We start from the raw sequence: 12,408 nt of genomic DNA, 5'->3' as shown, positions 1-12,408 counted from the left end.
CCCAGATTGTACAGAGAACAATTTTTCATGCGTTGTTTCTGCTGTAAGAGAAACTGCAAAACCGTAGGAGCACGGAGAATTGGGAGTGTTTGTGGCCCATAGTCCTCACAGCTGTTTTGTGTCCTGTTTTATTGTCACCTCCTGACAGTTGGATTTATAACTGAATGCCTGGACAACCTCATTCCATGTCCAACAGGTGGAAGCACCCTTCCCGAAATTCCTCCGTGGCTCTTGGGAGCCATGTCAGTCAAGGAGAGAGGGGAGGGAGTCTGGGGGGGCTCAAGCTGATCTTTTGGCTGCAATAGCCAGCTGCCCCTTTCTAATTTTAGAAGGGGTGTGCAAGAGTAGTATGGAGTGGAAAACTTTCCAAACCTCTCTCTTAAAGCTGTAATAACCACATTAGGGTTAAGAGCAGGTTGTGGCTCTTTACTTCTAACTTACTGTCTCCGTCCCCTGCTTTCAGTGCTTGGGCAGTACTTGCAGCTTCCTCCATCGCTTCACAGTTTAGCGAGCAGTTCATCAAAGTGGAGCGTCTTCAGTTCTTCCTCTTCTCTGAGCTGTGGATGTTTACAGGTAAATGGTTTCTTTATCTCTAACCTTAGGAAATGTCACAAGATGACTGTATTTTCCATTAAGAATGTCTTTCTCTTCTCTTCTCTTCTCTCTGTGTGACCTTTGCCTGTCAGAGCTTTCTGCTCATTGGTAGGGAATCTTTGAAAAGCAAGCTAAAGTTTTACAACCAAGTTCCACTGACAGAGAATAAAGTGAAGCTCTATAGAAGCAAAACCAGCAGACAAGCATTGCCTTTTATTTGACTGGCTGAAAACAAATGATTTGCAGGTTTGAGAACATCTTAATGTGATGCCTTGTTTGCCTGAAGATGAAAAGGAGGAGCATGAAAACTAGATGAACTGCTTCCAAGCAGAAAAGAGAAACTATGTTTAAAAGCATAATTAAAGAGGTGTAGTGCATTACAAAAGTGCTGAATAATTTCAATAGGTTGCCAGTCCAGCAAGATGAAGCAGTACATTTTAAGCAGACACTAGGTGATGACAAGGAATGTAATCATTGAATTTTCCCTAGTCTGCAATCAGAGCTCCCAGGAACTGCAGTAACATTGTTTTCATTGGCTGAAATTGTCATTATTATTATTACTTACAGTCTTCTGCATTTGGAATGAGCAGGTTCTCTCTTGGAAGACGTGGGAACGAATCAGGCACTGCTTAGCACTTTTTCCGACTGGAACTGTGCTCATCTTTTGGTGTTCACACATTTTCTTTCCTTCATCTGGCAAAAAATCAAGATCATTTTCAAAGGTTTAAACACTGGCATCTCAAGCTTCTTACCTCATGTTTCAAATGAGGCATTCTTATGCTGGAAAATACACTCTGTAATTAGTTTGTGTATGTAAAAGAGCCAAATTAAGGTTAAAGGAGTATCCTGTAATTGTGACACAAAGTTCTGTGTTGCCTAATAGCTGTCTGCCAGTGGTTTTTTTTTTGGGGGGGTTGGATGGTGTTACCATATTGGAATAATTTACATGCAAAATGTTGACCACTGGCAAGAGGAGAGGCTATATAGAAATAGTCTAATCCTATTTAGTTAAGAAAAAAAAAACAAACGTGGTGGTGGGGAAGCTCCAGTAGTTTGTGGTTGGGGTAGATAACTTTCCACCCCCATGTTCCCCCGAGATGTTTGGCACCAGTAGTCAAACAATCATGCTGAAACCAGGCTCTGGTGAAGTCGTAGACAAGCCCTGAAGGAGACATTCCCAAAATAACCATAGAGTTTCTTTTTTTCCTATTCTAATGACTTTCTTCTCCAGTGGAAACAATTTTGTTATAGTTGGATAACATCTTAGACCTATTTTTGAAACGTGGGCGGTTTTAATGCATCTTTGGGGTGGAATCTATGCAATGGGAGATAGTATACTAACAAACTCTTCCAGGTTTATAATGACTGCTAAAAGTGAAATTAAGTTCTCTCTGTGCACCATTTATTTAAACTCAAGTTTGGCAGCTGAGGCTGTAATCAGAGCTGCTTTCATTTCTGAAAAAAAAAACCCACCCAACAAAAATCAACTTATTTTTATAAATATGACTTGGCTATGAATACAAAGGATGAGTAAAACGCGGTGCCCTAGTTTCGACTGGAGCGGCTTCAGGAATGCCAGCATCAGCGCTGGCACCGCTCAGCACCACTGGTTTAATAAACATTGGCAAGTCCTGTTGATGCATCAAAACCCAGCGCTCTGCCACAGCCCTTTCACACGATTTACATGTGGACTCAACGGGCGAGTCAAGCCTGCGCCACCATAGCGGGGAAACGAAACAGGAGAGCTTTGAAGAACGTACTGATTGTTTTCCAGAGGCGAAGGGAGTGTCCGGCGCCCCGAGAAGCCAGAGCCTCGCACGTCCCCGGGTCGGCGGGGCGGCAGAAGGCGCGGCGGGAGGCCTGGCCGCGTTGCCCGGGGCCAGGCGCGTCGCTGCGTGGGCTCCGCGGGCACCATGAAAGGTGCGCTCGGCCGGCACCGCCCTCAGCCCTTCCCGCCGCCCCGGGTGCACCTGCGGCGCGGCTCCGCTCCTCACCTCAGCCCCGCCGCGCTTTCGGCAAGGTAGGCGGGCTGCGGGGCCGCTGGCGGAGGCGCTGCGGGGCAGAGCCCCGCCGCTGCTGAGCTGAGGCGGGGAGACGGCGCGGAGAGGCCGCGCCGCACGCAACATGGCTGCTGCCGGGGCTGAGGCGCGGGGGCCGCGCAGGGGGAGCGGCGGCGCGCCGCCATGTTGAGAAGGTCCGCGGCGGCTCGGTTCTCGCGAGATTTGGCCGGGCGCTCCCGCCCTGCCCCGCGCCGCCGCTCTCGCCGCTGCCGCCGCAGCTCCGTGTCAGTCGTTGGCCGGTAATGGCGGCGGGTCGGCGTCACTGAGGGGGCTGCTCGCCGGCGGGCAGCGGAGCCGACCTCGGGGCGCCGCCAGCTCCCGCCGCCCTTCTCTCTGCTTTCGCGGGATGTGCCGGGACCTGCCCCCGGGGCGGTGGGCGTCGATCGCCGCCGCCGCGACCAGGTGAGGAGGCGCCGCGAAGCGGCCCGTGCCGCCGCCTCAGGCCGCCGTCGGCTCCGCGCCGCCGGGGGCCGGGGTGCCGAGCGAGGTGGGGCCGAGGCGGGGCCGGCGGCGGAGGTGGGTTGGGCCGCTCGCGGGGGCTCGGCAGGCCCAGCCGGGAGTGCCGGCGGCCGGGCGGTGCTGCCGGCTGTCACTTGGCTCGGCGTCTGCCGCCACCGGGCTCCACTGTCCTCTGCTTCAACCGTTAAGTCTCTTTTTCGCTTTTTCCAGTTCTAATTTGTTTTCTGGTGCTTATTGTATCGAGGGTGGGGGGGTGTGTAGCGGAGGAGGGGAGAGGGTAGGGGAGCTCCAGTTTCACAGTTGTCTTTTCGCCTTGTATGGGAAAACTGCCGAAAGCGGTGGGTTTTTTTCAGCGAAGTAGCTCCAGCTCGCTGTCCGATTGCCGAGCGGGGCTGGCCGCCGCTTCCCTCGGAAACTGTCCCGCCGTACCGGGTCGGGAGAGTGACGGTGCTTTTAAAGTTTAAATGCACGTTTAAATGCTTGGGACTGTGCCGAGGGCCTGGGCTGGGGCTTGCCGAGCCGAGGGAACGAGGCCGGAATCGGTCGGTGTTTGCCCACTGAAAGTGCTTCTTACATCCCTGGGTAACGGCTGCCCCAAAGCGTTTTTTTGACTTCCTCGGTGCCATTCATTTGGGCTGTTGTTGGCGTAAAGGTTTTTATGGTAGTGTAATTGAGGCTTTTTTTTTTTTTTCTGTGGGTACAGTTTTCTTTGATATAATGTCTGCTGTTGATATAGTTTTTCTAGAATAGTTTATCTCTCTCTGTCTTGGGATATAAGCTGTATCTTGGTAACCAAGAGTCTCCTGGCACGTTGAGTACGTATGTGCATGTGGAGGTTTGCACATCAAATAGCTTCATTGTGTAGATGAATGCTCTACTGTCTTATACTTGAAAACTTATGAGTTGACCAGTCAGTTTTGTGGTTTTGGTCATCTTAAACTGTTTCACAGGGCTACAGAGCAGACAGGCTTGAAAACTCATTCAGCAGTCTACAGTAAAGTACTCTACAGAAAAGTACTCATGGGACAGTCATGCATGGAGCTGTAGCCATTCAGGCTCTTGCTCATCGTTTCACATGTGAACTCAAAACGTTCTGTCAGACTGTCTGCATGGGCATGCTAAGTTGTGTGAACTGCTCACTATTTCGTATCATTCTGGTTGTTACGACAATGTCATTAGGTAATGCTTTAAGATAATTAAATGCAATGGAGGGTGTGGCCAGGCAAACCCTGTAAACTGTTGAAGGCTTCAGTTTCTGCGAGTGACACTACCTTAAACAAAACTATACTGCATCCACTAAACAGAGCAGCTTAATGTGTTATTGCTACTTACATTTCTACAAGGGGCCAGAGTGCTGTGAAAATTGGCATATGTCTTCTGGTAGACTCCTTAGCCTAGGTGTTGTTGGTAAATTAAAGAATACCATTTTAAAGCTATAAAAGATTTTGATTGCATGGGCTTGTTGTACTGAGCTGGTGCATAGCTTCAGTTTGCCAGTGTAGCAGTGGTGAGGCTTTACAAATATAACAGTCCCAAACTGGATGGTATCTTTCATGTCTTGAAATGGCTTTATTGGTAATTTGTGCCACCGTAGTAAAAGCATCCCTTAAATGCATAACTATTTAATCTTGGACTTGCTACATGTACTGTCAAAGTTTTGTTGACTTGGGAACAGTGAAATTTCTGCATGTTCTTGTACTTCTCTACCAGATGTACTCACAGCTCCTGCTGAGAAAGTTATGTTATGAAAGTTATGTGTATCGAACACACCAGTGGATAAAGTCATTAATGGGATTCATCTCATTGACTTTAGCATGCCTAGATGAGGCTGTGGTCCTATTAACACCTTTAAAGTTAGGCACGTGTTTGAAATCAAGAGCACTAGTGCCCATACACTAGATCTGTGTTCCATTGCTGAATCTGTGGTGGTTAAGCAAAGTTGCTCAACAGAAAGTGAGCAAGCATGATGCTCTGCTGCTGTTCTCTTCCCCTGCTTAGACCAGTTCTGGAGTTGACTGTGCAGTAATCAGCTTCAGTTTGGTAAACTGTTAGAAAAGTAACCTGACAAAAAAAAAGAAAAAATGAATTATTTTTTCCTGGGTCAGTGGGTTGAACTGGCTGGTGACAGAGTCAGATGAGTACTGCATCGTTCACAGAGGAGGGGCAAGATTGCTAGGGAAGGCAGGAGGAATATATGTCTTCCTTCATCATTGTTCGGTTGCTAAATCTGATCAACTCTACCTTGGAAATTTACACCAGGAGTGTGACTGGTTTTTATCAGTACAACACTGTTTGAACTGTACTAGTAATGTACTTAAAGTAATATAATTCATTCTGTTGAAACCAATATAAGCTGTGTTAATATAAATACAGGTGTAGTGGTATAATAATCATAGAATTATGGAATGGTAGGGGTTGGAAGAAACCTTTAGAGATCATCCAGTCCAACTCGCTGCTAAAGCACGTCCACCTAGATCAGGTCGCATAGGAACGTGTCCAGGCAGGTCTTGAAGACCTCCAAGGAAGGAGCCTCCACACCCTCCCTGGGCAGCCCGTGCCAGGGCTATAGTATAGTGGAATAGTTTTTCCTTATGTTTAAATGGAACTTTTTGTGTTTCAACTTCTTTCCATTACCCCTTGTCATGTCGCTAGATTCAACAGAAAAAAGTGATGCCCCAACCTCCTGACATCCACCTTTTACATATTTGTAACTATTAATGTGATTCCCCCTAAGTCTCCTCCAGACTAAACATGCTCAGTTCCTGCAGCCTTTCCTCTTAACAGCAGAAAGGTTTTGGTAGTTGAGTACAGACAGAAAACTCTTCCAGTACAGTTAATTTATTAGACATGTGACTGGATCAGAATGTCTGAGTGTAAAATTTATCCATAGATGTAAATGCTTGGAAGATACATGTGTATCATTGTGCTAATGATATAATAGACTTTAATGGACTAGTCAATTGAGAATAAAATTACTCGTATGTGTAAGTTTGAAACCTTTGTCAATATGCTGGAGAAAGAATAGAACAAATAAATTAACTAATCAATTATACTAGGTCAATTGAAACTTACTGAGCACAAACAGAAATTCTGGCTGTGTTTTAGCTTTGTAAGAATGCCTCTCACTGAATGCAGAATTTAACACTGTCTGATCCATGGCAAATGAGAGTAACAGTTTCCAGTCACATTAATGAGATGTGTTATGTTTGCTAGTAGCAAAATATATCAGGTGGAATTGTCAAATTGAAACAGAAAAGTCTAAATTTAGAGTTTAGGCACTTCAGAGTTTTAGTGGAATGGAATTATCTAAATGTGTGATTTTAGCTCGTTCAAGGGTAAAGTCTTCTCAGCAGAGTCCTGGTATCAGTCTTTGTAATGCCATGTCAGAGCCAGGGCTAATGGTCACTGTTCAGTGTCTTTTGTTTGTTGGGATTTTTTTGTGTCTCATGTTGTTATCCTGACATTTTGAAGATGTCACTTTCTCAAGTTCAAAAGTAATATTGAGGGCATTTTCCCTGAGGTTTTCATGCACTTTATTTTGCTTTGGAAGGAAATAGCAGTCAGTCTTCTGCAGTTGACAGCTGCAGATGAAGTTGCTGTCCTGCTCACGTGTCCTTGGTATTGTTGAGCAGCTGAAAGCTCTTGTCCTGGCGTCTGCAAATTGGCAGGTTTGATTCTTGCATGTAATTGGCTGAGAGGATTGCCCAGAAGTTCTAAGAAGACTCCCTCACATAAGAGTGTTCCATGTGAGATGAAGGGTAGTGGGTGCTGGTCTTTCGAAGGCAGGACTTGTTGAAGAATTTGAGCATATTCTATTGAATGGGTTTATTATGGGTGCAAGAATTGAAATCTCATGTACAGTTTCTAGTAACCGGAGAGGGAAGAGGTGAACTTTTCTTGTGAAGGCCAAGGAGACAAATACAGGAGTATTTCATTTATTCTTGAAACTAGGGTTTGTTGCTTATTCTCTTTTCTGTCATAAATTCAAAGGCTTTTAAAGTCAAAGAAAATACAGAACTTCTGAATGAAGCAGCAAACCCTCGTGTTCTTCTCCTCAATAAATGGATGCATTCTCTGTGCCTTTGTACTCTGATTTTTTCAGGAACAATGAATCAAGTTACGCTCACTGTCACAACATTCATTCCAATAGATTTCCTCAGAGTATCTCCTAGCATGTGATGCAGCAGAGTAAGCCATTCAATGCATTTGACTTTCAGGAAAACAGCTAATCCGTTTTTTAGTACCATTTTTTTTCATCACTTGTGGTGAGACATTTTTGCAAGTTACTGTGTCCTCTTATAGCAGAGGGGTGTTGTAAATGTCTATCCTCAGCATACAGTTGGAGAGAATCAGATTCAGTAGTGTTTCATTTATAGAAAAATCCTCACTACAGTGAGTGACTGATGCTACTGATTTAATCTTAGAGCTCATGAAATATATTAAACGACATCAACAATTACATATCCGTCAAACATCAGAATAGTTAGAGATTGTGATATGGGCTTTGAAATTCTTTACTGCCTTTATATCTGCACGTGTGTGTTGGATCTTGATTGCTCTTTTTTGGGTACTATTTTAATATACTTAAAAGCTTTTTTATGTTTTTCTAACTTATGACAGTTAAAATTTTATTACTATGTTTCTTTGACTCTTGAAGCCTGTTTGGTTTTAATTATTATTTTCCAAAATAATCCTGATTGGAATGTGATTTTTTCTGGTTTATTTACTGTTTGCATTACAAGACAAAATACTGAATATTATCTAAAGTTACACTCATTCAGAGCAGCTAACATTCACAAAGTCCTTCCGTATCGTTGGGGTTTGTTACTTTCTACTTTTCCTTACATCAGCTTTATATAATTGTCTCCCTTGTCAATACTTACAGCCTTGCTCTTGGGGGTGCAGTACAATCTGGACCAGCGAAATATTTCTAAGTTAAGTAGTATTAGCAGCCAGCCCCATTAAGTACCAACAAAACTACCTATAAACGCATGCTGAATAGTTGAAATAGTTGAATAGTTGAAATCCATTGACTCTTTAGATCAGGACCACTCAAATAATGAGAAGGAAAATCCCCAGCCTTGTAGCAGAAATAATATTGGAGGAGCAAAGCAGAGATAACAGACTTGGCATCATATGTTGGAGAAGAGTTAAGGTAAAGTTTGTATCTCTGAAGTGTTGGACTGTTAGAGTTATACTTGGATTTTTAATATTCCTTTCAGAAACCTTGACCCTGAAATACGTGTCATTTACAGGCTTATTATATAAATGAGCATTGAAAGCAAGGGAGGGGAGGAAAGGAAATGACTGATTCTGCAGAGTTGGTTATAGATTCTGGAGATGTGGCTCTTTTTTGACAACCACGTCATGCATTTGTGCTGGAACTTGTCCTCAGTCCCGAGGAAGGTCAGCAGATCACCTGCATCTAATTGCTTTGAGACAAAGATTTCTCAAAATATGTTGAGGCCAAAAAAAAATTACTCTTGTATTGAAAAACATTTTAAAAGCCCAGACACGTAACCAGAAAAAGTTGTAGAACAATGTATTACAGATATTTTTAGCACTTATTTAAGTGGGGTAATGCAGATATGGTAAAAGCTCGTATTCCAGAAAAATGAGTAGGTAAAGGTATTTGTATTCCAGACTGAAGAGTATCATCACAAAGTGTATTCTGTGGTATTTGTGGAGCCATGGAAAGTGTTTCTGGCATCTTTAAATAGAAATTCCATCAGTTTCGGTGGGTTGACACAGAAAAACAGTTTACTTGACTAGGTCTGATTGTGTCCATCCACTTGAGTGTGTCTCTTATTTCCAGTAACGCAGAACTGTAGCTGCACAGACAGGAGCTCCAGAGTTCCCAGAAGTTTCAGAAGTCAACCTTCAATTATTTGTATGTGAAAACTTAAAATATTTTGTAACCAGGAAGAAACATCCCCAAACCCCTTTATTTGTCTCTGTCCATTTCTTCCCTGGACAAATTATCTGCTGTGTGAACTGTGGTTGCAGTGGGACGCACTGGAGTAGGATGTATAGACTCCTGTGGTATCCCCACAGGTAGGCAGGTGGGGAAGGGAATGGCTCTTGTTTCCCCAGTCCCACTCACCCTCCTTAGGATAGAGACAATAGCAGCTTCAAGTATTTGCTCTTGGGGAATGACTGTAAATTGTATGATATGTGACAGTAGCCAGCACAGGACTGGGACTGATCCAGCTGTTCCTCAATGTTTCCATTCATTCTCATTCTGCTCACATATAGGTTGTAGCTTGTGGTATGATATAGGTAAAATTAATAAAGGAAAAAAAACCCCAAAAAACTACTTTCAAACCTTACAGATTTCCAGTCTAATTTGCTTAATCACATGATCTCATTGACTTTCTGCGTGAATAAGGCAAGAGAGACCATGACATAAAGAAGAGATGTCATCTTTTACTGGCACTGCTGCCTTATTGTAACTTAAACTGTTTCAATTGCTGGCCTTGTTTACCAGTTTGTAGCAAAGCCTGGCATTTTGGGATTAAACATTTAAGAATGTCTCATAGAAGTTAATAATTTGGTTTTTTCCTTCTCTTAGCAAAGTTTCATTTTTCTTCTGGTATCTCTCATGTTTTTATAAGAAAGTCTTGAGGAATACTGTTCCCCATGCATACTAGGATTTTTTGCATAACCACTAAATGCTAGTGAAAATAACAGTGGGCAATCTCTTGCCGACATTCTCTGCCTTTTCTGAATCCTTGTGATTCAGTTTTCTCTCCTCTTTCCTTGTTTCAGTGCTGTGACTTCTGAGTTTCCTCTTTCTTCTTACCAAGACTGTGCTACAAAGGAAAAAAAAAATCTTACTGATTATACTTGAAAAGCTTTGCAATTGGACCATTATAACAGTTTCTTCCTTTTTGCTTCTCTTTGTGCTGGTTGTTCAGAAATTCATTCTATGTGTCTCTCCTTCCTGTCTTGCTCCATTGTCTTTTTGTGTCCTGCTTCTCTCTCTACTATTCTTCCTCCCTTTGCAGTCCTGTTTTTCGTCTCTTGACATTTTGTTTACCTTTGCTAAGCATAATCTGCTTTCATAATTCCCATTCCTTTTGAAATGCTGTCCTTTTACTGTGTTGACTTCTTGTTCTGTTATCTGTGGTATGATTCAATGCCATTCTTGGCTTGTTTGGTACTAAATGTAGTGCTGGTTTCCCATCTTTTTATTATTATTTGGTAGTGTTTTTTTCTTTGTTTCCATTTCCTCCATTCTCTCATGTCTTTTCATGATCTTTCTGGTCTGTCAGTTCTCTTCAGTGTCTTCCCATAGGAACAATGTTTGTGGGAGAATGTGTTTGAGGTTTATGTCCCAGTTTCTTCCAGAAATTTGGAGTACATTCTTTTCTTGGTAGTTTACACTTAGGTCCTCATCTATGGCCATTCTGCTGGGCCTTCTATTGTGTACTTTTTTGGTTTTGCCTCGAACAATAAGTAGAGAATGAGATGGGCAGTTGACGTGGGATTGAAATGTCAGAACACAATGCTATTTGTATTTTAAGCGTTCAACCAAGATGAGACTTGGTAACCAGCCTTGACTGAACCCGTGTAGATTGTCTGTGCCTACCAGTGAACAACCAAATAACCAGGAGAGCAGCTCTGCTGATTCTGTAGTCTTCCACCTTTTTTCAACAAACCTTTAAGATCCTCATAGCCTTATCTGCTCTCTCCTCAGAAATTGTTTGGTGTTTAGTTGGTTGAGCTCCATTTCTTTATTTAAGCTCTATATTAAAGTAGTGATGGATCATTTTGTTTATCAAAAAACCCCAAATCTCTTTGAAGCAGTCATTTCAGAATGTAACTCTTACAAAGTGTTTCATGGAACATTGTGACAGCTTTTGTATTGATATAAAATGTATTTTTAAAATAACTTAAGCTTTCTTTGCATGTTTTTTTTAGTTTATAGTATTCTCTGATCAATATTAATTTTAGAGTATTTTAGTGTTTAAGTTCTCTGCCATCCTACTCGCAAGTCCTATAAATGGACATGGCAACTGTGTCTAGATTTCTTTCTTTTTTCTCCCCCACCCCCAAGCTGTACTCTTGATAACACTGAAGTGTCCTCTCTGTCTAGTTAACTTCTTGCAGGGACAGGGTGTTGAATTACAGAAGTACTTCATTTTTGTAGAGTGCTGATTATTCGTGTAAACTATAACAATAGAAGTTTAGTAACCTGTAGGAATTCAAAGGTTGATGGAAATCAGCATCACTTGTAGGTATATTTTGAAAAGCTGACAAATATCTCCCACTCTTCCAAAGGAGGAAGGAGAGTGATATCTGTGATCATCGGTGAGATATTGGTAGACCTGAGGTGTTCTCGGAAGTGTTCCCCATTGGTCTGACTTGTCTTCCCCCCAGCACAGGTAAAGGACTGACAGCTTTTACTTGAGTGTTGAGGTGAAAGGTATAAAAAGCAATTTCAGACTTCTTTTAATTAATCTGGTATTTTTCATAGAGTTAAGGAATACTTAGGGTATATTAGCATACTGTATTCATTGAGCACCATAAAATAAACTATCTAGATTTGTGTGTGTTTAATAACAATTCTAGTCCCTAAGTTCTGTCTGTACTAGTAGTTTTAATAGCAAGAATAAATCCCAAGCGAGTGCATGAAGAAGGATATGTAGTCCCCTAAGATGGTTGCCTGTCCAGAAGTTCTCTTAGGCTAAATTTACTTACTGAGTAAGCTTTGTTATGTTTGTATTTGGGCAAGAAACGGATGAGGGTATGATACGACATTTTCAGTAGCTCTCAAAATTGATTCTTCATAGAAATTTTCCCCATTTTTCTTAATATTTGTTTCCTGCATTCCTAGAATTTGCTCCAGTGACAGAGGAGAACAATTTGATGATTTCCAGGGCAGGGCACTGTTACAGTTTACAGTGTGAATTATGTGAGGCACAAAGCTGTGTTTCTGCATGAATGAGCTCTGCAGCACCTGTCCTAGAAGCAGAATTTTCTAACTTCACTTGGCTCACTGCCCATAACGAAATACTTAAAAAACAAAGCATCCCCCACTTCTTTCTAGAACTTCTGTGCTATTGTGGACTTCATTAAAATGTGTTTTTCTGTACCTACATATTTTAAGCTTACATACCTTTTTGCACATTCTTGAACATTTACTTGAATTCTTTTTAAAGTCAGAACTAAAGGTCATTTGGAGACTTGTTTACTTATAATTGATATTTAGTCTTGGGGGCACAAAAACAGTTTTGTGGGATAACTTACTGCTGTAAATACAATCTATTTGAATGAATATGAGAACCAAACT

At 42.4% G+C, this 12,408-nt stretch overlaps 1 protein-coding gene across 10 annotated transcripts in view; it reads left to right on the top strand.

The window, feature by feature from the left end:
- Positions 1-2,865: 2,865 nt before the first annotated feature.
- CEP350 (centrosomal protein 350) overlaps positions 2,866-12,408 on the top strand; it is a 76,711-nt gene continuing 67,168 nt past the window's right edge. For 5 of the 10 annotated variants that reach the window (XM_062004284.1, XM_062004285.1, XM_062004276.1 and 2 more), the window contains exon 1: positions 2,866-3,056. The gene's annotated coding sequence lies outside the window, so the exon portion shown is untranslated. Of the gene's footprint in view, positions 3,057-3,276; positions 3,297-11,396; positions 11,501-12,408 lie in introns of those variants that run through there. The other 5 variants (XM_062004282.1, XM_062004280.1, XM_062004281.1 and 2 more) reach the window with 2 other exon arrangements.

This window comes from Colius striatus, chromosome 10, assembly GCF_028858725.1.
Source record: "Colius striatus isolate bColStr4 chromosome 10, bColStr4.1.hap1, whole genome shotgun sequence".
In the NCBI taxonomy this organism is placed as follows: domain Eukaryota; kingdom Metazoa; phylum Chordata; class Aves; order Coliiformes; family Coliidae; genus Colius; species Colius striatus.
The sequence above is the reverse complement of the archived record's forward strand: the minus strand, read 5'-3'. Positions and strand labels throughout refer to the sequence as shown.